Raw genomic sequence first — 27,136 nt, 5'->3', positions numbered from 1 at the left:
GAATTCCCCACAAATTTTTACCCAGAGGGTCTCTAGCTGTCCATGCCGGTCGCCAACATCAGCTTGCAGGGACATGTAGCTTTCCTTCACATCTCCTCTCAGCATCCATTTGGCAAAACTAAAAGTAGAATAGTGTTTTAAATCTCATCTCATAAGAGAAATTCTCCATCCCTCTACCATTCTGGAAGCCCTTCCTTATATCTCCTCTAACTGAAAATCATTGTTTCTGAAGACAGGTAACCAGGACTATATACAGTATTCGAAATGTGGGTCTTACCAGTGCCTACTACAACAGTTCTAATACTTCCCTGTCTCCTAAAAAAAAAAGCACTGCCTAATACATCTTAGAATTGCATTTTTTGCTTTTTGAAAGCCATATCACACTTCCAGTTCCATGTCTTTCATTATTATTCCCTTCAATCTCTACTTTAAGACCATGGATAATGTTGAAGTTTTACAGTTGCCTGGCTTACCTTTTTTCCCTTATTTCTATTTTCTGTTTACAGGGAACTGTCCCTGAAGTAAAAGATTCACTAAAGACCCATGCAGCAGAAGTTGCTATACATTCTTTCAGTGTCCTGGAAATGAGTTTTTCTGGCTCCCTCATTTTCAGTATGTTCCATTATACTATCATTGTTCCTAGTTGGAATCATACTTTATCCTTTAATAATCTTTCTTGAAGACTGATGCAAATACAAAAAAGTACTCAGACTTTACTTGACTCTTCCTTAATCTCCATTCCATGTACAGTAGCCCTGCTTTTATCTTGCTAGTTCTTTTGTGGTGTATACTACCAAGGGCTCTTTTGCTGCTTGTTTTAATTTCTTTTCAAAGCCCTAGTCAACTAAGCCTTTGGTCCTCTTATTCTATTTATACATTTGAAAGGTTTCTTATTGATCACTCTTTCTCCATTCCTTGAAGGGAGAGTCCTGTTTAAGATGCTTGTTCTTTCAAGTAGGTCTTCAGCCCTTCTCTACCAATCTTTTTTCTCATTGTTTGGGATGCAATCTCCCACTAGCATTCACAATTTTGATTTAAAGAAATGCCATGCCTCTCCTGTATTTGAATTCTTGTACACCTAAATCCTAACTTATTTTCTTAATTTCTTATCGTTTGTTATTCTAAACTCTAGAATCTTAGTTGTAGACCTATTCTTAAGTAACCTGCAACCAAGGACTTAATTAAGTCACCCTGTGTTTGCTCAATCCATGATGATTTCCCACAATCAACTTTTCTCTAAACTTTTCACTACTTACTTTATTTCCTCTTGTTGGTGCAGTAGCCATTTGATAAATCTATCAGCTACTTCATCCAAAAATCTGAGCTTTTTCTGAAGGAAATAAACGTACCATAAAGAGAATTAAAAAAAAAAAAAAAAAGATATCATGCCTTGCCACTAGTCTGAATAAAGAAAGCCACACTGCAGCTGATTTGAAACAAAAAATGTATTTATGCTTAATTATCAAATTGACATGCATGTAGTTCCATCTGTTCTGCCAGAGGCTGCAACAAATAATGTTTGTTAAATTTGAAGCTCTATGAGCAATTTTTTTCTACTTCAATATCTGCTTTCCTACGACAGACTGTAATTGCATTGCACTTATACTCAATTCTCGAGTGTTAATGTTCTTTACCAAACCAATTTTCTTTTATTTCCTTGAGAACTGCTTTGAGGAAACACACAGTCTCTAGTAACTTGGAAAAAACATCATCATTTTTTCTAGTCAATAAATATACAAACATCTAGGGCCTGTTCAAATAATCTGAAACAATGAGAGACTAAGGCTGGTTTCTCACCCAGGGATTAAACACACAGGTTAAGTAAATGAGTATCGTGCTTCCGATCTGTTGCAAGTTTCTCTCCTTTTCTGCCCTCCCTCCTATAATCTTCCCATAATACACCAGAATAGGATAAGGGCTGGGGTGGCATGAGTGTGGTTGAGAGTCCAGAGGTTGCAAAAAGCACTCATAGCGTAGCCCTGTCAGATTCCAATGAAGCAGCAAATTCTGCTAAACAACTTATCACAAGGACATAAGGGCATGAAAAAAGAAGGACCAGAGTAGGACCACAGAACAGTGTTCCATTAAGAAGAATGTTTTGGGGTAACGGGGATAATCCCCTATTCCCCATCCCTTACAAAGGGGCACAGAACAATCCTGATTCAAAAGGAAGGTAATAATAATCTCGCTCCCTGAACATCAGATGAAGAGAAATAAAAACAAACAACAAAAAAATACACCCTTCTGCAAATATTAAAGTGCATGTCAAACATATTACTCACTTGTTTTACATCTGTTTTCTATGCGTGGGGGGGGGAAAGGACCAGAACCTTGTCTTCATCTACACGTGTAAAGCACTAACCATTGCTAATAGAACAATATTAGATTACATTATACATCCAATTAAAATAAACTCTTGATCTGCAAATGATGGTAATGAAATTGCATTTATCAATTAAGGGTAGTCATGGCTACAAGATTACCTGCACGTATGACTCCTCTGCTGGTTGGTTTCGAATGTTAAGCATCAAGCTTTTGTCTTCCTAGGTAAAGGACTACATTCTCTTGTCAAACAACCAGCGGGTATAACTAGATTCAATACTTGAAGTTCTTCCCTCCCAGAACTACGAGTAGTGGTGAATACAGTAATATACCACAGTAATATACAAATAGATAATATACCACAACTAAAATCCTATCTTAAAACAAACGATTAATTAATTTAAGACAGTAGGGCTCAATCTCCAGCCTATGGGCTGAATCCAGCCTGCAGAGCCATGTCATCTAGCCCATGGGGCTCCCCTTGAATCTGGAAATTTGGTGGCTGGGAAGTGATGGTAATAATATTAGTTGCTACCAGAGCCATGGCAATTAACTTTGCCACCAGTCCACCACTGCTAATTTATCAGATCTGTGAGAAATGCCAACCAGAGACATGGCCCCATGTTTCAGATTGCACCAGTGTGCGGTGACTCTAAAGCCAGAGCCAGCATGGAGGACTGCACCGGTGTGCTGGCTTGCACCTATAGACTGATCCTGTGAGCTGACCTACAAGCTCACAGACAGCTGTGAACCACTCATCTGGGGCTAAACTGGTTGAGCACCACTGATCTAAGTAATAAAAACAAGGCAAAGTATAAAATGAGAGGTCTTTAAAACAATGCATTCTTATTGTATGTCTCCCTTACCTAAAGTATGAGGGAGGCCTATATTACCATAGGTCTCTAACCCCTGAGTCTAGGGTTTCTTTTTGCTCTCCAGTTACTCAGGTCCCTTGTCCTTGTACAGGTGCCTTTTTTAAACTGGTAGTAACAAGTCTTTGTAAAACAAATCTTCCCTGATACATCTGAAGTAGTAGCTCTACAGTGTAAAGCTCAGGTTTTTTTCCTAGACATCTCAAAATGTTTACCAGGAGGTTACTTACCTACAGCTATTACACTGCTTGCTTTATGCTTCCCAGTAGCTTGCTATTAAACTAAATCTATAGAATGCATACAGTATTTCTTCATAAATTATTAGGGATCACCTTTTTATCCTTCAGCCACTGCTTAAAATGAGTAAAATATGCATATTTTTGTTCTTTCCATCTCCTGTTATGCTTAAATTGAGTGGCACTCTTAAATGCACAATTTTAAGCTGTCAGATCAAGAAATAAAAAATGCTGCAGAAGTTACCAAGCAGAACACACATTTAGATTTTAACTAAGAACTAATCTGTGGAATTTGCTAGCATCCTCGTACACTGGACTTCTTTGTCATATCATAAAGAAAGTAAACGAGAAAAATTATCATGCAGATTCAAGCAAACCCATTTTCTCAATGATACCGGCAGCATCTACACAAAATTCTGACTGCACAGTAGCTTGTTACTACTGCACCGTAGTGTCACATCACGTGAACCATGACACAATGCTGCTGCGCAGTCCGAATCACTTAAAAGCTGTTTGGTGACACTACTGCGCACTAACTTCAGGTAACAAGCAGTCATTTAGTACTTGTGTATGCAGTACTAAATGACTGTACAGTAACAACTGCACAGTCAGTGTCTCATGTAGATGCGGCCACTGTGCATTCAATCTATAATAGTTATCTTGCCCTTTTTTCCTTATAACTTTTGACAACAACAAATATTCCAGTGAAATACAATCTCCTATATATTACAGTTAGTTCTGTTTCATAAAATATTTTTCTGCAAATTTTTGAAAGCTAAGAATGCAATTGTACATCCATAATATTTTTCCTTACAACCCTCTGACATAAGATCTGTTCCTCAAATACCCATTTTTCCCAAAGCCTATGCCTTCTATCAGCATTAGCTAGCCAAAAAAAATTAAGCTTTTGACCCCCAAAAAGTATGAAGTAGAAATTTACTTCATCAACTTAAATTTTAATATGATTCCTATACAACATATTATGATATTCTTACTTTATTATGTCACAAATAATCTTCTGAAGTGTAGGCTTTGACTTTAATTTATTCTAGTCATTTTTTGGTGTCTCAGTTTTTTGTCAGATGAGAATATATCAAAACCATCCAGAATATTGAAGAGACAGTCAAAAATCTCCTTTAGCTATACATGAAACAGAGAACTGTAAAACGAAAACAGTGATCACAGAAGTGATAATCACAGTTGAAAGCACAGTCAATTACACTACAATTTAAGAATTTTAAACAATTCTTTTTAGAAATATTTCTTTAAGAACTATAGTTTTCAAAGATTAATCTATTACATCTGTTCCCTTTCATTATCCACATCAGTCAAATATAATTTGGTATCAGGAACAGATAATTTTGCTCAGTTTGGAAAAGGAAATTTTTTCTACCTCAGCGCATTATCTTGCTCTCTAATGTAATGTTAGGTGAGAAAAAAAGATCCTTAAATGGGAGCGTCTACAGTTTACATAGATGATATTACTACATAGTTTATCTTCCCCTCTTTTAAAACCAGATGACAAACCGGACCCAAATGCTGAAAATATATATATGCTCCTATATTACTTCTTAAATCCTCTAATAAATATAGGTTAAACAAATAAGTTTACTAAATATTTACTAAGTAGAAATGTTTTTCTTTAGTTTTTTAGTGTCAAAAACAATAAGACAATTAAAAACATGGTTATTCAAAGTTCTCTCGGGTCATAGAACTCCTAACACTGAAAAAGGCCATATTGAAATGACTAATCAAAAGGTCGACAACAATATACAGAAGAAAGAAAAAGCAATTTATAACTTGCTTTGATTTCTAAACCAAATGTTGGGTCCTTTAAAGTCATCTCAAATAGAAAAAGAGTATAGATAGAAGCTTACCTGGATTTAGCAAGTTAACAGATATACGTGTGAGAACAAAAGCCATAAATACGGACACAAATAACAAATAAAAATACGTAAAATTATATTATAAAATATAATGAGCTGTATTCTATGACTCGATGATATTTTTAATATATAAATATATTAGAATATGTATAATTTGTATGGGCCTGATTTTGTATGCTGCTCTCTCTCGATGCATGACAGCTGAATCCTCTCCCAGCTCTACTGAGATATTTGCCAAAAAAACTTTCAAAACTGCCTCTCCTCCTGCTGCCCTTTGCACTTTCTGTGCATCTACCCTCCCCACCCCCTGCTAGATTCTGTCTTTTTTTTATCTGCTTTTCCCACTACCTTTTTGTTTTTTATTTTTTTTGCAATTTTTACAGTTTCTGTCTCCCTCCCCTGCTGAGTGGCCTCCCTAATTGATGGGGAGTTGGTCGTCTCTAATTGAGGGAGCTTGTAGCTTTCATGGAGGACATAGGCCCACTGCTTTCCATTTATGTAACAAATAGGTTTGCCCTGTTGAGCCAAAACTAAAGCTTTGGAAGCTTCTTTCCTGCCCCTTATGTTAAGGTAAAGGTAAGGTTAAGGTAAAAACCACAAAAAATCTTATTTCTCTCCTCTTTTTGTCCTTTTTACTATGTTTTTTCCTACTTTTATTTTTCCCCCCTCCCCCCTCCACACACTGTTCTAGATGGCCCAAGCCTCAAAACAGCACCCAGAGAGCTCTTTGGTTTTACCCTTTCCTTGCTGCAAGCCAGAACAGTCAAAGATCTTGCAAGAGCTCAGAGCTAGCAGCTCCTCACCCCTGACTCTGAGAGAGTGGAGGAGCGCAGCTTGGCAGCTGGGAAGCTGGTGGGCTACAACAACATCAGTTATGCCCCCCAGATTAACAAATTAACCATGGTTTTCTTAACCTCCCTGAAATCTGTGAAAATCATCATTTTGCCTGTGCACAATGTGACCTTAAAGGTCATACTGACTAAAGACCCCTCCTATCTCAGTGACAAGATGGATGAGGATCTGGCTTGCGAGATAAGCGAGGCCCATTTCCAAAATCTTCATTGGCTGTATAACCCCTGAAATTGAGTATATCCTGTCTTTCATAAGGCAAGTCTTCATGATCCTGAAGGGTGGGGCAATTTCTTTGAAAACCACCCTGTGCTACAGATGAGGTGAGCAGCAGTACATGGTATACCTCTCCATGGAAGAGACCATGTATTTTTGCTGCAGCATCCCTTCTCACCTGGCTGGTCAGTGCTGGTGAAGAAGCAGGCTGCAGCAAGGACAGCCCCCACCCATGCAGGGGAAGGACAACCGTACCCCAATACCAGGTGAAAAACAGAATAGAGGAACCATGCTTTCCATTCAGTGCATCCCTGCCTCTGCTAGGGCTACTGGCACTAGAAAGCTGGACTCTCACCCAGCCCACCTGACTCATTCAGGAAAAATCCCAATTCCTGGAGCTAAAACCCAAGAGCAGGAAAATTCTGCCCCCAAGTTGTCCCAGGACTTTCTCACCCACTTCCTGAAGTAGCTGATCCTGGGGAGACTAAGGGATCCTCAAAAATCAAATACCTGAATGATTCCCTGACCATAAAGTTTTCCTAAGCATGTCTTGCAATGCAGCAAAGAAACTGCTAGCTAAGAAAGCAACAAAAACACTATGCATACAGCCTAAAAAGGTTAACACAATTAATTAAAGAGAAAACTAAAAAGAAAACCAAGACATCAGCTTGACAGAGCATCTTGTTAGTAAAGAACGAGTCCCTTGACTGCCAATGGCAACTTTCTGGGTTATCCTACACAACACAGTCCCTCCTTCCTTCTCCATCTTTCCTCTCTGCCTTTGCTGTCACCTTCTCAAACATCTCACAATGCTGAGATTCAGTCTTGGCTCCCTGAATGTAAATGGATGCAGGGACCCAAAACAGAAAGCAGCTCTCTTTCAGTTCCTAGACCAGAAACAGTTAGACTTCACCTTGTTGCACGTGACACACAGAGTGGACAAATGAAGCAAGATGACACACTGCTAGAGGGAAAGAGCCTTCTTCAGCCACAGCATCAACTCTACCATAGCCATCTCCATCCTTTTCTCACAAAAACTGAGACTAGTTTCAGTGGTTGCCCAGGATGTCAACCTTGGTCACCTGCTAATGGTCTGAGCCACTTTGGAACAGCACCACCTGATCCTGATTAATACATACACATTCAATGAAGGGTAGAAGGTGTGTTTTTCCAGGATGCTGGCTGCCCTTTTACAGACTGTAGCCAACGACAATGACCCCTCATCCTAGAGGGTGATTTTAATTTTAATCCCCAGGAAAGGCTTAACTGGAATTGGACCAGAGCCCCATCCACCCTCTGCTAGATAGCTGCAGATCATGTATAGGCAGCCAGCCTATCTGATGCACAGTATATAGTTGATACAGGCAAGCCTTGGAGAGCCCATAAGCTCCCTAGCATGATGTAGTATATCTCAGGGAGGGCAACACCTAATGGGCCCTCCATGGCTTGGCTCCACATCATCAAATGCTGCCTGCCTCTGTTTTACTCCATCTGTATTACTCCATCAGGGCCTCTCAGACCACCATCTGGTCTGGCATGAACTGGGTTTTTCCACCTTGACTTGCACCCTAGTCTTAACATTAGTCTCCTTCAGGATGCCCACTTTTTGGACTTTCACTTTCCTCTGGCAGGCATGGGAGGCCACAAAAAGTGACATTCCCTCCTGGAAGCAGTGGTGGGAAATGGAAAAAATACAAATCAAAATATTTTGCCAAAAAGGTAGGCAGTATGCATCACAGGACTGCCACCACAGTGTGAAAGAGCTTGAGGCTACCATAAGGGATGCTGGTAGTGACTGTGGGCTGTACAAGACCCTCAAGCTACAGAAAGAGTGTTTGAGATAACTGGTAGAGGGCATACAAACTTAAACCCCCTCATATAAACTGATGCCCCAAACTGGTTCTTTTCAACCTACAGAAAAAGCATGCAGAATAAAAGATCATCAACAACCTTAAAACCCCATCAGCCAAGTGCTCACAGACCCTGTCATGATCCAAAAGCATGCTCTATATGGAGCAGTTTGCAATTGAGTCTCCCTGCCCACTGGCCATTCAACACCTGCATAAGGGTTTCACCAAGCTCTCCAGGACTGGCTGACAAGCTTGAACAGCTCTTCTTGGCAAAGCCAAGGATTGCCATGAAGGGCCTCACCATAGGGAACATGGTAGGCCTTGATGGATCCTTTCTCGAATGCTGCAAGATTTTCTGGCTTCTCCTCTGCCTGGACCTCCTGTACATCTTCCAGGACAGCCTTGAAGATGAGACCCTACCAGTCAGCTCCCAGAGAAAAGTCCTCCACTGCTGTCCAAGAAAGATCTCAACAACATTAAGAACTGGCAAGTATTATTGCTCCTCTGTGACAGCTACATTTTTTTGCACTCTCATCTTCTGAGTTTTTAATATGTTTACATTATAAATGTGGGGAGTCAAAAGTCTCTCTAAAATTCTTCCCCTTTCAGCATAATAGATTTAGCTACCAAACTGGCATGTCAGTTAGCTTTCTGCTGGCCTGCCAAGCTGGCATATCAGCTAGCTTTCTGCTGGTCAGAAAAGGTCATAAGTCACTTGAAAGGCCATCAAACATCAATAAAGGATGGAATGTAACCCTGTGATTTGTAACAAAGTGAATGGAAGAAAATAACAGGTTTTACTTCCTTATCCTTTCATGCTACTTTTACACAAATGTGAGAGGAAATAACCAGACTTACTGGTCTAATCATGTTATACAAACAGAATTACCTGGTCTAATATTAAAGGCAATCTGTTTATACTCTAGGAAGTAAAGATGCATTATATTTTTCACTTGGTTGATGGTATCTTGTTTTACTGTTCGATGAATTGTGAATATGAAAAGTTTTGCTATTTGGAGCTACTTCTCTGAATAACTGGATCACACACATGGGTGCAGGTAGTAAACCAATACCTGGAATTGGATCGGATATGCTACAGTATCGACATGTCTACTAGCTTTCTATCATTAAATCTTTCAGTATCTCTCTTTTCAATGTCTCTCTCTCAGTGGTCTGTACCTTTAAGAGGGAACAGTTAGCCATGTTGAGAGACCACAGCTACAGAGCATTTGGATAACAAGAAAGTAAACCCATTGGGAGCTTACAATCCCAGGGGAGACAGCAGGAAGCACCAAACAATGAGGGAACAGTTTGCAAGCAGGAGGCAAGCTGTGAGCAGAACAAGCTTGCTACTGAAAAGTGGCCAGACTCCTATGCTGGGGTCAGGGCCAAAGGCTCATCTCAAGAACAGGTTTTGCTTTGTTTGTTTATATGTTCACAGGTTTGCTGTTCAAAAACTGTGCTTTATTTGGAGGAATGGATGAAGAGCTCCTTAGGGGACACAACCCCAACCAACCTGCAGAACCCAGCAAACTAAGAACTCACTTACATTTATAAACAATGAATATCTATAGACGAACTGGATGATAGCTGTTCCTGATCAAATCTATAAAGAATTCCTGGCACTTTGAATTGTTCATCATTTAAAGACCAGTAAACTTTTAAAAGGTCTAGTTATGTGCTATTTTCTTACCAGCAGAAAATTCATCAAGTAAAATGAAAAGCCTTAGGCTTAGGAACTATCGATGCTCATGTCCCAGAAAGAAATACTGTTGGCTTTGACTAGTATACCTAGGGAAACAAACATGACAATTATGCCATATTCCCTTGATCATGCTATGCCAAAGAAAAAGCTAAATTAAGCCTGATATACTGGGTCTTTCCTTCTAGCAGTTCAAATACAAATTTGTTTGTTTGTTTGTTTGTCAATTTATCAGAGGATTTAACCTGTGAGGGTAAAATTTTCTATTCTTAGTTCTGGCTTAGTTCACAGGCTACAGTTTATGTGAATTTTGATGGATAATTGATTTATGAAACTTTAAAGAATGATTTATTTCTCCTAGTTCCAGAGGCTTTTTCTAAAATCCTTCATTTTGGAAAGTTCCCTGGTGGGAAACGCTGTACATATAGGAACTCTCTTGCTCCTATTTGTGGGTCATTTTTCCAACATTTCACAAAACCAAGAGGAAAAGTCTCGGGAATTCTTCATTCATTGAAACCACGGCCTAACTATGTGGTGAAAACTTAAAAGAATCTTTCTTGTCTGCCCATCAATTTTGACAGTGCTTTTTTGAGAGCTAGAAGGAAAAAAAGATACAAACTGGCATACCATTTCCAAAGCACAAGAATGTTTCTCTGACTATTGGTTTCTTACATAGTCATATCAAAATAGTATTTTTAGTGTTGAGACAATTGTCAAAAATATTCAACTCTGGAACTCCAAACTGGCGACACAGATTGAAAGTGTGTCTTGGATGACACAATCCTGGATGAGACAATCAGCTAAAGCTCATCGTAAATCAATTATATGTCGTATATACAGTACTTTGAAGTTAATCTGAAAGTTTAATTATATATATATATAAAATGAAAGATAACGTATAATGTAATATAGATGCCACATGTATTTGCTGCTTGTATTTATTTACTGTACAGTCAGATGAATAAACTGATGAGCTTTAGTCCTGCACTTACTAATATGACTTTACAGTAAATTATATTGTTGGTAAACTATTTGAGCATGTTCTTATAAAACAAATCTCAAAATGCTTGATTTTAATGAATTGGAGGGCACTATAAACAAACTACAAATGTAAAATCATAAACATAGAATACTTCTACTCATCCCAAAGCATGAAGTTTGTCCTTCATAGAATCCCAGCTGCCTGCTGAGGTCTCAATGCAGTCCCTTCAGAAAAGAATGATGGGATCCTAGTTCAATGTACAGACTGACAGTTTTTTGCAGTTTTTAGATAAAAGAACAGTGACGGGTCAGTCTTTTTTAGTTTCAAATGCAAGAAACAGCTATATCACCTTATCTTTTTTAGATAATGGAACTGTCTTTCTTGCTACATACATGGATGCTGAGACTCTCAACACAGTTAAAAACAACAATAATCTCTCTCCTCCCTCCCTAGCAAAGATGCTGCCACATTTCTATAGAGATTGATGACAAAGCCTTTGTAAGGATAGGATCTGCTCCAGCCAGTATCGCCTAACCTACTATTTTTTTTTCTTCAGCCACCTGCAGAAAGGTCTCAACACCATTCTATCTGCATAGCTCTTTGAAATAGCTTTAATTCAGATTTGGGAGAGATGTTGAGACTTATATCCATTCCAGAGGTAAGTCATGATATGTTCTCTGCTGTACACAGTAGTTGTGCCATTAGAGAACTGAGACATTGCATGAAGGAATGTAAGGTTTATACTGATTGTTGCCTTGATTTTCTTTAGTTTTAGTTTTTTCTTTTTTTCTGTTGTGCATTAGGTTTCTGGTTGAATGTCCCAAGTTAAGCCAGCATGCAATACTTTCTAAATATTAATTTAATCTATTAACCCTTAACTAGAGGTGCAGAGAATCTTGCTGATGACAAATGACAAGAAGCAGCACTAAATCTCTCCCAAGCTATCTCACGAGTCTTCTTCATATTCCACTGGAAAATAAAAGTAGATGTCACAAATCCATGTTCTCTCTGATCCCAGCACTTCAGCACTTGTCTGATCCCAGCACAGTTGCCAACACTCCCAGCACAGTAGCAAAAATAACACCATACTGATTCTATACTTCACCTAAATCATTATCAGAAAAACAGAAAGGAATTAAATTAAAACAAAACCAGTTAACTAGTTTGTAAAAAGGGGGAACCAATACCAGGGAGTACTAGTGCTTGAAATATTTTAAATCAAACTTACGTATTCTTGAAATCTGTTACAATTGCAAAAATAATATACCACAATTTCTAACAGTTATTGTTTTTGTTCAGGACAAGAACATTTTCCAGAGAAGCTACAGCCACTTAAACCAGGTTTCAAATTCTTATTTTCTATATTGCTATAACATATACATGCAAATGCATGTATGTGTATATTTAATATGAAATAATGTCTGGAAAACAAGATTCTGAAAGTCTAATACCTACAGTATATACTTAAGCAAATTTTTGTCATAATACATTACTCAAACAATGGTTAGATAAAACCTCAGAATGTGAAACCCTTCAGAAATAAATGTCAAAACATTTTTAAACTGCTGTGAATATAGTTTCATTTTATATTTTATGTGGTGGCAGTTCCCATTTATTTAACATGATTTATTGAAAGAAGTGAAAGATGAGATATTCAAAACAATGTCAAATGTTCTTCAGAGCAAATACACATGTGATTTAATCCACTATTGACACACATACTATTCTAAAGCATGTATGTTTTCTCATCAGCATTACGATATAAAAATAAAATAATTAACCTATCATTGAGCACTGGATTTTTGATAGCTATGAAGTTACAATATGCTGCTAAATACGCCATTTTTCAGAGATACAGATACATTTACAAGAGTCACTTGACTTCTCTTACAAAGCAAGAGTTGGTGAAGTGCCAATGCTGTCACAGTTTCCTGAAAAACAACAAAACATTTAGCATATCATTTGTACTATAAACTAGATGCATAACAACAAATTCTATAATATGGACATGCCTTACTCTCACAAAGATTAATGCACTTTAACTTTACATTATTCACACTGAAGTCAACAGAAATGCTTATAAACAGTAAAGTTAAGCACACATGTAAGTTCTTCCACAATGGATCTCTGAATTAATATTGTAAAGGGAGAAATGTTCAATGGCCATTTCCAGCAGAATGGGTGGCTAAGTGTTCCTTGTGAAAAATATTTCCCTACCAACTTTGCCCAGAAAACCCTGTTGAATAATTGTCCGAGCTCTTTTGTATACAATCATAGAATCGTAGAGGTAGGGTTGGAAGGGACCTTGTAGATCTTCAAGTCCGACCCCCTCCCCGGGCGGGGAGAAAAGACTGGACTCAAATGAGTCCAGCCAGGTAGTCATCAAACCTCTTCTTAAAGATCCCCAGGGTAGAAGCCAGCACCACTTCCCTAGAAAGTTGGTTCCAGCTCCTAGCCGCCCTGACCATGAAGTAGTTCTTGCGGATGTCTAATCTAAATCTATTCTCTAATAACTTGTGTCCATTGTTCCTTGTCATGCCAGGGGGCGCAAGGGGAAACAGTGTCTCCCCTAAACCCTTCTGGTCCCCCCTACTGAGTTTATAGACAGTCACCAGGCCCCCCTCAGCCTTCTCTTGTGAAGGCTGAACAGGTTCAGGTCCCGTAGCCTGTCCTCATAGGGCCTGCCCTGCTGTCCCCTGATCATGCGAGTGGCCCTCCTTCTGGACCCTTTCAGTGTTGTCCACATCCCTCCTGAAATGGGGCGCACAGAACTGGACGCAGTACTCCAGCTGTGGCCTGACCAGCATCGCACAGAGGGGGAGGATCACCTCCCTGGCTCTACTTGATAGTATTCCTTTCATGCTCCTGAGCTTTTTTGTTCTGAAAACATAGATTGAAGTATAAGGTCTAGATCTATCCTTGTCTATTTTGGGGGGACCCAGACAAATCAGAGAGAAAGATGACTGTGGTTCTCAAATCTATAACTATATCAATTAAATGTAGACCATTAATATCAATAATACCAGAAGGGAGTAAGGGAAATCATGTAATAGACGACTGCTGTATGGAACAGGGCTTTACCATCTACACAGGAAAATAATGACTTTGCTCAAGTGGTTGCAAAATGTGTATTAATGCACACCCACAAATTAAAAATAGAGAAATATTTTTCTCTGATCCCTTTCAGTTTCAACAATTTTAAATAAATCACTTTTTCACGTAAAAGACTGTTTTATGGCTGACAGTACCTATTTCTTTAAGATAGGGATTTAAAAATGATATGATGTAATGAGCTCTTCAGGTAAATTAAATATAAATATTTGTCTACTACTTCAGAGTACATTAAGACCATTACATTAAGAGCAATATTTAATTTGGGGCTGGATGGATATAGCACCCTCCATTGCTTCTAGGGAGTAATGGATTATAAGCTTACTTTAAAATGCAACTGCCTAAACTATGACTCTGGGTGTTTGAAAAGTCAGATGGCAAAAAACTGTTAGTCTTTCTATCATCACAAGCAAGTGGGTGGAACTGATATAATGAGACATGGGAAATTGGAATAAGCCTGGCTTCATTCCTTTTCAGACCATATTGCCCAATGAAGCTCAGCTCACTTGAGAAGGAGCAAGCTGCAGTCTGTAAAAGGATGCTGTAAATTATTTTCCTCTGTAGAAAGAAGTAGTAAGAAAGCAGGTCAAAGATGTGAGAAACTGAATCATCTTCTCTTCCAAGAGTTCCTCTAGAGGAAGTTGCACCTCAAACCCTTAATGGGAAGAGTTACATAACACTTTACTCTAATCAATTTCTGCATCATAACCCTTATTTGAATAATTATTAGAAAGTAAACTGAACCAAACTTTAGCAGAAAAAGATTATTTTAAACTGGGCATGGTAATCTGATTTGCAAAGTGATAATTAACTATACATACAGAGACAACTTCCTGATACTATATGTGTGGCGATACATAGGTCCTGAATTATTAAAAACCATTTACAAGAAAATGCCCTAAAGGACAGTAGTCCATAAACTGTTATTATTTAGGGATCTTAGCTTGAGGCTTGGCAACTTTACAAAAGGTCATATCATTAAAATGTGGTTAAACAAAAATAACCTAAAAACAATTTATGGTTAAGCTAGGTCTCAAATGGCAAACTTAGAGCATTCCTCTTTTAAAACAATATTTTTTTAAAATTATGGACCTGTATCTTTGCTGGAATAAAAAAGTAAAACTAAATATTTAATAAATGCATTTCTGGCCAAACATTTAAAAAATTCCTTAGCCACCATGACTGACATCTTTAGGGGCTCAACACACCAGAAACATCTAAAGTGCTGCAAGCTGGACAGCTTCCTACTCAGTGTTAGCTGCTGATGGCAAGCAAGGGAAAAATAAAATAATAAAAAGCACCAGCCTGCACACAGAAACCCAGACACATGAACCATTTGTTGAAAGGGAAGAGTAAACCATGTAAAATCAGTTTACTTTTAAAATCACTTATTTGTGTTGCAATAGCTGATCTTGTATTTTGTACTGATTCAAGACAGATGTTTGTATTAAACTATTTAGTTCAAAAGCATTTCAAGGCATTGTTAAAATACATAATCATATTATTATGCTCCTTGCTTTTTCTAAGCAATTAGATATTGGTACTAACCACCTAAGGATTATATTTTGACCTGCCATATGAGAAGTAAAGTTTGAATACTGGATTTAGATTTCTTTTCTCTTTATAGCAGTTAAACTTGATTCCAAAGCGTAAATAAGCCTAGGCTGGGGTTAAGCAAAGGTAGGTTTCTGCATAAGTTATGAGGTTTAGTGGTCTACTAGAAAGCACTGCTGTTTAACTGACGGAGAGCACAAGATTAGGAATAGAGATACTTGGATACTGATCCAGCTGAGACCTGAATTTGACTGATTAACACTTAATTAAAAAGGCATCCAAAACAAACAAAACAATGGCTTGTCATTTTTCTCAGGTTAAAAATAGATACAATCATATTTTCTACCCTGTATAAGTGTGAATTATACATTCTGGAGGTCTAACAGATTCTAAGTATAATTACCCCCTGTCAAATTCAAAATTCAGTTAAACTTTAAATAGGGAGCCATAAGTGATGCCTTTAAAATCATCATTAAAAGAGGATAACTACTGGAACTCCTACCCAATAATCAAAGTCAATGAAGATACTAACACCATTTCCATGTTGCAATTAGGCCCCTGGGAATTTTTAGTAATCTCTGATAAGGATGGATAAGGACTTTGGTTTAAAAAACAATTTTTGCTTTGCAGCCCTTTTCCAGGTTCTTTTCTACCCCAGGTTTCATAAGCTTTCTGAAGAATTACTTGATGATATAGCAGTAAAATGGATAACAGGATTTTATACTGTTGAAAATATAACCATAGTCTAGTAATCATCACTCAGATGTTGTTCAATAATCTTGAGCCCTTCCACTAAACCTCATGTTTATACCTGAACTCGGATAGTCATGTACATATCCAGTGACCATAACTATTATGATAATTACTAGAAGAAAAGAGACTCTCCTTCCTGGTTGTTAATAAGGTGCTAGTGGAGGCTACAAAGCTCTGTTTTGACATTATCTCTTTAGCTCATCCAGCTAGATCAGGGGTTTTCAACTGGAGGTATATGTACCCCTGGGAGTACTTCGGATGGCCTCAGGGGGTATTCTGCAGTGGGCGCCACCAATACCACTGGCACTTCCGCTGCTGCCACTTATGCCACCATGCTGCTGGCTCTCCGACTGGCCACAGGGAATTCCCCCCACACTCTGAATCAGAGCTGGGGGATCCCCGCCACCTACCGCACAGTTGTCTAGCTGCTGGGTGACTCCTGCTTTCTCAACCAGCCTCCGGGGATACTATGACCCAAATGGTTGAAAACCCCTCACCTAGATCATCACTGAAACAATATATGTACCAACATTTCTGGACTACAATACTATCTACTCCTGCAAGGTAAATAGATTGTTACTTTTGACAGTTACTAAAGATATTGCTTTATTTGAAGAGGTAGACATTTATATCTTTAGACCTAATCATTGAGTTAATGCACTATGCTGCCTCTGTTGTAGCAGGTGTCTGTGTGTGTCACTGGGGGTCATTACAATGCCAGCAAAGCCATCCGTGACTTCAGGTCTACAGAGACCTAATGCAATAAAGCACAAATGTCCACTGATCCAATCTGGTATACTAGACTCCATCTAGGTGAAACATGGAATCAGTTACTAATCTGAAATAATTCCATGTCTGCCTCTGAGTTGTCTGAGCCACAGTGGTAGAGGGTAAATGGGATTTCAGTAGCTAAATAAGGAATAAATTACAGTATATAACTAATGAAATAAAATTACTTCATCTTTTAACTGTATGATATTAACACTTTTCTATCTTCTTAAACCTAAGAATCAGCCAAACTATCAAAGTAGGTACCCTAGTCACATACATGTTTATAAAGGACTAAAAGAATATTTTCTTGTTAACAAGATTTAATGAACCTAGCCATAAATCCCTTATTTATTACATATGTAGTACAACTCTAGATGTTTCAGATACTATAAAAAAAAATAAACTTTCACTTCCTATGTCAATCTATGTATATTCTGGGAATAGTTTATGGGCCCAACTGTATCTTCAGAACTATGGACAGCTCACAATTTTCTGATGGATCCAAAATAACAAAACAGCAGCATCTTCACAGTAACATTAATTGTGACTAAATTCAGTATATTTATATTGTACCACTGCAATGGGCACAAAGTTTTGGAGTTAAAACACTTTATTTTAGGAGGGAAAAAAATCAAATTTCTCTCAGACGTCCTTAGGTTTATGACTTGAAAGAATTTCCTGGGAACGAGAGTCCTTATTCATTTGAATCTATTTAATAGTTTATAATGAATAAATATTAACAGTTTTCTCTGGTACCCATGAATCCATAATTCTAATTCTCTTTGGGAATATCAAATCCACATTTCCCTCATTTTTTTACATATTTTCACGAGTCACAATATCAACTGAAATTATTTCTAATTTCAAAGTAACCCTAATCACTTCATATTGAACCAAATAACAAGAGATTCAAGTAGATCATATAGTAAAGCCACTATTTAAAAAAAGAATTAAAACATTTTACAATCTGTTAACATTGACACTACCCTGCTAAATGAAAAGCAAATAGCTGATAAATAAATTAAAACAAGAATTTTATATTTGCTTTAACATGACCTACAAATCTTTCTACTGCACATAAAAAATAAATATGCACCTAATTCCAATTTAAATCTAAAAATCACAGTCAACAAGATTTCTTTTCCAGACCCAGACTGATGAACCCAATATTTCAAGGTTTCTGGAAACCACTATGCATTTGTGTTCCATTTATCATCCACATTATACACAGGTAAAAAAAAGATCTGTTGTACCTTAAGAATGAATCACCAAATGCTAGTTACCACTGCACTACAGGAATGCTAAGAGACTCCACATGATATCAAGGCTTCATTGTGGTAGATACTGTACAAATGCCAAGTAAGGTATTGCAAGTTATGTCAGAGAAACAATCTAAGCAGACATGATATGATGAAGTAGTGCGTCATATAAGGCAAATGAGTACTGTGCTGGCTAGAATCATGCTAGTTGCACCTTTTTTGTTTTATTTTTTAATATGTTCATGTGCATCTGTGTTGACACACACAGGGAAATGATATCCTATGAACTAACCCACAATTGGCCCAGTTCTTTTCTTAAATATGTGGCTATGCAGTGGATAGGGCCCCATACACTCCTTTTAAATTAATCTGCATAGATTTCCAGAAAATAAATAAACCTAAGAAAAAGGTTTTTGTGGATTTGTTGATGGACAATCAGTTCTGCTAACTGCATGAAGACACATTTTCCAAACCCAATTTAGCTGCATCCATTAGGTATTAAATATCACCTTCCAAAGATCCTAAGCATCCTGTTTGGGTCCCAGTCTGAAATGCACTCTAGAGAAGCAATGATACAAAACAGATCTAGGGAAAATATTAAAAACATATATGAAAGGCACTATATACATTAATTATTCCAGCCAGTTGTGCCTGACCTATCACTTAACTAAATTCAGCCTATATTGCTCCATCATTCAATCAAATTCTTTTATTCTAAGGATAAAAATGTGTTACCGTAGCGCTCTGCTCTGGCTCCCTCACCACTAGTTCATTGCATTCCACTGCTTTGCCTTCACTTACAACTATTTCAGATTTGTAGAGTCCCTATTCCCGCAAATGAACATTGCTACCATTGGCACATGCATAGCTTCTTAGTATGCTAATACATTATTGAAAAACCTTGAAACTTGCTTCTTCCACAGCTGCCCTCTCATTCTCCTGGTATAACTAAGGCACACCAGTGATATCTTTATGGATACATGGGAAGAAAATTCTAGAGGCATTCCAATAGGATTTTAACAACTATCCCTCCATCAAACAACCCTGAACACTCCACCCAGCAAATTCATTTCTAGGATGCCACTGTAAAACTCTGCAATGGTCTCATCATCACCCTGTTGCATCAGCAATCAACTGACAGCTTTAGCGGCCTCCACCCTGCCAACTTTCATCCTCAGCACACCATTAAATCCATCGTCTGTAGCCCAGCTCTCCATTAGAGCCATATCTATTCTGATTCTTACCAACAAGGATGCACACCTCATGTACTAGAAGCAGGGATTCCTACATGTACAATACATTCCCCAAACCAGAGTAAGTTAAATCCAGAGCCAAATTCAGCCCCTGCTTTGACCTCCTGTAATACCAACATTTCAACAAGGATAGGGGCCTTTGTGGGCTATTCAAAGCAATCAGAACATAGCACCTGATGTTCAGTATTAGTTCGTATTTTATATTCAGTCATCTGTATTCAGACAAGAGCCAGAAAGGTGGAACATGGCAACAAGATTCTAGAGGAGATGACAGAGGATAACTAGGGACAAGTACAGAGGCACGGTATCTTCCCAAAGCTATCTTTTATGTCAGGGATCCTAGAGAAGACTAGTAAGAGTTTGATATCTTCTACAAGCTCTCCTGGCAGGAATCACATTTTCCAAAAAAAGAGAAAGAAACTTCAAGTTGAAAGTAAATATGGCCCTAAATACTTAAAGGCTATATTAAATATTATGAAGATATATAATATTAAAATAATTAAGACAATTTCACTGTATTTAAGACAGCATAGATTATCTTCCTCCATTACTGGAATCAACCTTAAAGTTCATCAGCTTCTGTAAAATGGCCCTTTATCTTTGACATCACTGGAGCTACACTGATTTAAAATCACTGATTGTGTGTCCCATTATAAAGACAATCAAGTTATTTATTAATAGTTGTTTCTTGTTCATGATGTGTTTAAATGCATAAAATATGTATACATTATTCATTAAGAATTCTCTGTTCTTTTTGTATGCAGAGAACATCTTATTTCTAACATATTCCTTTCAAGAGAAGCTCATATTATTTGAAACATTCATATGCAGCCTATGTTAGAATCTATTTACTTCAGCAGAAATATTTTGCTTTTGTCCCTTGCAAAACAAAATAAAAATCTCAAAATGAGGCATAACGTAAGAAAACAGATTATCATCTAACACGTACAAAAACAGTTACTTTATTTCTGTTTGTCAACTACAGTTGTGGTTGCAGCAAAAGCCTGCAAATATATTTGTCCCACCAACTTCTTACTTTCAAGGGTATACAAAAGCCACTTACATTGTTTCAGAATATTTGAATTTTAATTACAAGGCAAATCACTTTGTTATTGTCTCCTGGCTGTGACTCTGCCCAGAGTTTTCAATTACTTTGCTGCATTCAGCTTCAGGACATAACTTAAATTTTGACTAGCCCAACATTGTTATCCTCTCTTTGACATAGGTAACATGCTGAAGATCTTTGAAAATGTTCCTTTGCTGTCTGCCAGCCTTGCTTCCACTTGTATCACTTGCATTCACTAACAGGGTTTCTGGCAGTTTTAAAATCCAGCAGCAGCTCAAGTTGCTCTGCACCAAAAGCTTCTTCATAGCAAAGCAGTCACTCCCTTGGTACATTTTATGTTTAATACAACTAAGCTGTATAGCAGTCACTGGCATGCCATGGGCTTTTGGCTTTCAGTGTGAATGCTGTTAGAACTTTAAAGCATAACATGGAAATCACAAATATCATTGAACATAGAAAATAAATGAAGACTGCTGTGTCTTCAGTGATACAGATGCACAGCAGATCAAATGGCAAGAGATGTATTTAGGTGTGATAATCAAAGGAAAAGATAGGTAGTTAGCCATGCTAGTCTGAAGTCAGGCAGCAGACAGAAGAGCTGCACTATATAAACTAAAACAGTGGTTTTCAACCTGGTTGAGGTCTGCAAGAGATTACTATGATCAAAAGTATGTAAATACCCACACTTACAATTCAAAGGGGTCCACACCTCCATCTGACATTTTTAGGGGTCCACAAATCAGAAAAGGTTGAAAACCACTGAACTAAATTAAACAAAAACGTGTAAGCTTTTGTGAACTAGAACTCACTTCATTTGGATGCTAACAAGGGCATGTACAGAGCAAGCTATCAAACAGAGAGTGATTTGAATACAATGGATGGAGAATGGAGGGAGGTAAAGGGCAGGTAGGAGATGGGGCAGTGCCGAGAGGCAAACAAATAAGAAATCCATAGGGACATAGGGGTCAAAAAAGCTAATCCAGGTAGTGAGATAAGAATCTGTTGTCCTGGTTTAGAAGATACTTAACACAATCCACTTTGTAGATGATTTCTTGTTCCACAATTTTGCATTCAAATGATATTTTTAAAGTTCTGCTGTTTAAGAACAGTTACTGTAAGGTCAGCGATTAAATATCTGGGAAGTTTAAAGTGTTCTGCCATAGGCTTTGAAAATGCATGGTTTCGGACTTGATGTTAGATCAATTCCTCTTCATTCCTTCATGTAGAGACTGTTCTATATATCCAATGTAGACAGAAGAGGGGCACTGTAAGCAGGTGATGGCAGAGGTGCAGGTGAATGATTCTCAGATGTTCTAATCCATGCTGTTTGGTCCAGTGACAATGAGGTTTGTATTTCAGAGGGGGCGCAGCTGGATCTATTCAAGGCCTGGTGGCTTGGTGAGAATGGGAGTTAGGTAGCTTGTTTCTTGAGATGGTGTTTGAAGTTGGAGGCTTCTATAAGCCAAAACAGGTTTATCCCCCATTGACAAAAGAAGGAAGATAGACTTTGTATGTGGCTGCTAGAGGGAAGAGCCTGTACATTCCCAGAGCTCATGAAAAGCTTGCAAAAAGTCATATTTATCACAACAATCTTAGTCTTGTGTCATTAAGACACCCCAATATACAATATATCATGGCCTTGATTTTTTATTTCTTTGTACCTTGTGTAGTCATTTACATCTGTGGGCATAACACACAAGAATTCAACTGTGACAGCATTTTGTGTACATTTTGCTGTAGTGCACACAGACCATATTATGAAGAGACAGAAGGGATTTTGCAGTGTTGTTTATTAATGTAACTATAAGGTCTTTTCTCTGAGGTTGAGCTGTATAAAGCAGTGGCATAAGTATTTTAAGCAACAAAATAATTAAAAAACTGAGAATTCAAATGAATAGACATTACATGATACATTCAAAACAGCAATAATAAGTACTCTAAGGTAAAAAGGTTGGGGTAAGTGAAATCCATTGTAATTTGTAACAAGACTGGTAAGTTCTTGTTAGATGAAAAGCGTTTTTATTCTATTACTATGTCTTTCTTATGGAAAAATGCATGAAAGGATCTTTAAGAGTCACTAGTGAAGCACTACAATACAAGGAGGAAGTCAGGATGAACATGAAGCCCATTCAGTGACAGGTGCATACCAGTCCTTATATACTATTTCTTGATTTGATCAAACTTTAGATATGTATCTGTGATATCTAGTAATACATCCTTCCCACTCTTTTTTACTTATCCTTAGGTAAGTACTGTCAAAATACAAGCTGTAACATCATTTCTTTTATTTGATTTCATTTAGATTTCAATGGCTTATCCGGTCAAGCTATGGTCCTATTTTGCTATCCAGTGAGCAAAAAGATACAGAACTACATATTCTACACCTGTTTTCAAGGCACCCCAATACAATGTAAAGGTTTTTTTCATGTTAGATTAGATGCAATTGCTTTAAAACATTTTAAATGTTATCCTTAAGTTTACAGAATTTTAATCAGTGTGGACATTAGTATTAGTTACTGTGCAGTGCTTATGTGAAAGCTAAGAGTCCAGATTTGCCTATTAGATATAGCTTTAAGCACTGGGAAACTTACAGAAGGTTTCCCTTTCTGTAGCAAATATTTCTTTCTCAGTTGCCACCTAATAAAAAGCAACTCTCTTCTAACCATAATGCAAAACTATACCTCAATAGATTGGTCTTATCCTAGTAAATATCAACAAAAGAAAACAAAAAAAAATGATTATATTGTCATCATAAAAACATCACTTTCTTCTGCAAACATAAAAAAACCAGAAATCTCAAATCTTGCCAAGTACAATGATAAAAGGCTCTAAAATATTACAATTAAAAACTGCAGAGTTGTCAATTTCTTAATAAAGACCTCTAGTTTAAGAAAAAGAAAAGCTGTACTGCATGTAGTGATTACATGCTGCCATGCACAGAACACTTTTCAATTTAGCAAAGTACATTTGTACTGTGCAATATTTAGAAGGCCAATGTAAAATTTCAAAAGCTCAGGGGCTTTCGAACTACCTATAAGGAAATAATAGAAATATGGAGTTAAACGCTCTCCCCTACCCCCATCCCCATTTATATATATCCCATTTCTTGATGAAAACCAGCTAAAAATACTCCCTTGGACACAAGGAACGTAATCAGTGTAGAGAGGGTGTGAAATCTCCATCAATGTGAAAGTTTTTAAGAACAGATTAGCCAAACACTCATCTGGGATGGTTGAGACAGGGATAATCCTGTCTTGCGTAAGCAGCTGAACTAAATAACCTCCTAAGGTCCCCTTCAGCCCTATTTCCCCTATTTTTCAATGATGTTATGATTCACACAGTTATATAAATACACTGAAACTAAGTACCAACTGAAAAGGAATTTAATATAAATAATATCTGGACATCTGGATGTTTACAAATTACAATGAAGATAAACTGATGCATATGAAACTGAAGAAACATCTTTCTCATCCAGCCAAAAGAAGGAGGTATGAGGGGGAGTGTAGAGGAGAGAGGGAAGAAGAAATCTCTGCTTTCTTTAACACAGCTACACAGAATTCTGCAAAAAGGGAATTTAACATAAAACAAGCTATGAATGGCTCACCCACGCAATTCAGATGAAACAAATTGAAATATTGAACCATGAAATCTATTTTCTCTCTTTTTGTAAAATTAAATCTTGTCTATTAAAATGATGCAACTCTTTACTGTCACATAGCTTGCAATACTTTACATAATGTTCTCTCAGAATGGTCTTCTGTTTTGATCAACTATACAGAACAAAACTGAGACTTGTTCTCATTATAACAAGCAGTTTAGGAAATACAGCAGCCCAAATCAAGATTTAACATTATCAAAAGGTTACAGCAGTTCTCCTGAGTAGAATACTTGTACTGATAATTTCATGTTCTCTAGATAATCTACACATCTAAATACTATTTCCAAATCCTCAATAATGTACTTTTCCTGAAAATGGGGGGTATAAGTGATCAAGTAAATAATACTATAAAATGATTAAATGGAACAGAAATCATAAACGAGGCTACATTTATTCACTCCAATGCATGCTGCTGATAGAAATATAATTTTATAAACATTGCAATTCATCACCTAAAAACTCTGTTAAAATAATCTGCTAAAAATAAAATAAATCATGCAAAAAATCTGTAAATTTGCATACTTAGGGAACACTTCATAATCTCATTCAATGTTTTTTAAAACACTGCTGTTATTGGGGAGAAAGTAGGCATATCTACATGAGACACTGACTGCACAGTAGCTGTAAGATACTGCTCAGTAGCATGTCACAGCACAGACAGTGCTAATATGCTACTGAACAGTATTAATAAGCTACTGAGCAGTAGTGTCACTTAAGATATATTCACCGACACTACTGCAGTAACTCTGGTTACTGGGTATTTATTTGCATTAGCAAGTACTAAATAAATACGCAGTAACCAACCACTGCACAGTAGTGATTCTAAGGGGGGGGGGGGCGTCTTTTACCTTTATCTTTACTGAAGTGCTATTTTAGCAAAAATTGAAAGTTAACTAAATGTCAAATGAAGCAAAAAAGCAAACTCATTCATCTCTGTTTTAGAACATATTACTTTTGGTTGGTTATGCAGCATATCAGTTTTAGTGTTTGATTAAAGACTCTGTAAGTGCTTTTCCCAAACTCTTTTACATAGATCTCCAGTAGGTTTTATTCTGCCCAATAGCTGAGTTATGCTTGATATATTTAAATAATTAACCAGTGGTGTTGTACTTCCTAAGGATATTAGTGAAAAGTATAGAAAATACAAAATTTGTGCCCACATACTTTTTTTAATGAAGGTTTTTGGGGTGTCATATCAGGTTAATAATCTACATTGAAACCTGAATCAAGGAAAACCTATTAACAACTTTTTCTTCTTTTTAAAACTAAAAACAAGCCCAGATAGGGTTCATTTTTGCACATACCTAATTTTAAGCATTTCAAAAGCTCAGTGTCTTCAGTAAAATGATATATACGCTTAAGGCTAAATACCAGCATATCTACTTCCAGCAAAGGGTTTTTATTTAGCCCAGTGACTTTGCAGGGCACATCATAAATATTGTAAGAATATACGGACCCTTTCTAAAACAGTTTATTAACCAAATTAGGCAAATATATGCCCATAACAAAGAGACCAAAAAAGGTGAGAATGCACTTCAATTTACAAAAAGTAGAGTCAAATTAAGCAAGTTTTACCAATTTTCATATTTTTAAACATAGACAAGTAGAAGACAGAAGGTGAAGATTACACAGGATTATAAATCAGAGCTGGAAACCATGGCAAAAAGGAATCAAGTAATTTTTTCAGGTGATATATGAAGGAAGGAAGTACTTTATATTTGCTTAACTTCTATCATACATACTTTTTAAAAAAATATTGTCTTCAACGTATAACAAGAAGTGCAAAGAATACTTAAAAAAATAAAAGTATAGGAAAAATATATCATTCATGTCATTTAATCCTAATGATGCCCAGATACAGAACTGCAGTCAAAGCCTGTCTAGTTACTAGCAGGATACTTTTCAAGGTTAATCAGTATTATATTGCTTGCTTAAGCATCCAAAATGCAACAGGAAATTAGATGATTTCTTCCCTTTGTTTTTTTCTTTCCTTCCATTCCAAACCTGAAGAATAAAGCATTTTTTGATAGACATTTTTTGCATAATATGAATGTTGTAAGTCAAGGTGGTTACTGGGAACCCTACTGAATACTTACAAAACAGATCTATGCCAGTTTGCCACCTGGAGCTTTGCTTATGTAAAATAATACATGGATGTAATAAAAATATCTGGTCACAACCAATCACACTGAGTGTATCTACCCCTTAAACTTGAGAGACTTGGAAAAAAAATCTCTGACGTCAAGAGCTATGCAAAATAGCACAGCTACAGAAGATTGTACAGAATATTTAGATCTCGGTGTGCAAAAAAGTAGTCATTATTCTGTAGAGGAAGAGCCCTGGGGCATTCATGTCTCTGAATCATTGCCAGGATCAGCAGATCACCACTGTTAGGCTATGTTTCAGCACAGCCCTCAATTATCAGTACATATAAATATAAAGAGGGGCAGGATGGCATGATTTTAAAAAGTTGATTAAAAGAGGAAAGAAATACAAACTAAAAATAAATGTACATCTCAGACCTTTCAACTTCAATGAATACACTGTGTGTGGAGAAGCATGTTGTGCATTTTATTAGCAACTTTTAGTTTCATCATATTGTTTGAGAATGTATTCATATTCTGTTACAGATTAAAGAACCTATATTCTGGAATAGTATGTAATAACTGGAAAGATGAGATTGATATATGATCAAAAATGAAGATTTCTATTTTTAATCCTGACCATATTAGCTGATCAGAAAAGAGATTTTGTCACTTTAAGAAATGGTGTATTTGAACTGTTATTTTCAGC

General features: G+C 37.0%; 1 protein-coding gene across 8 annotated transcripts in view; it reads right to left on the bottom strand.

Moving 5' to 3' along the window:
• Window positions 1-27,136, bottom strand: part of PPFIA2 (PTPRF interacting protein alpha 2) — a 581,389-nt gene that overhangs the window by 399,486 nt on the left and 154,767 nt on the right. The gene's annotated exons all lie outside the window — the stretch shown is intronic.

This window comes from Crocodylus porosus, unplaced genomic scaffold (genome assembly GCF_001723895.1).
Source record: "Crocodylus porosus isolate Cpor-Errol unplaced genomic scaffold, CroPor_comp1, whole genome shotgun sequence".
NCBI lineage: Eukaryota > Metazoa > Chordata > Crocodylia > Crocodylidae > Crocodylus > Crocodylus porosus.
This window is presented reverse-complemented; position numbering and strand designations above follow the sequence as displayed.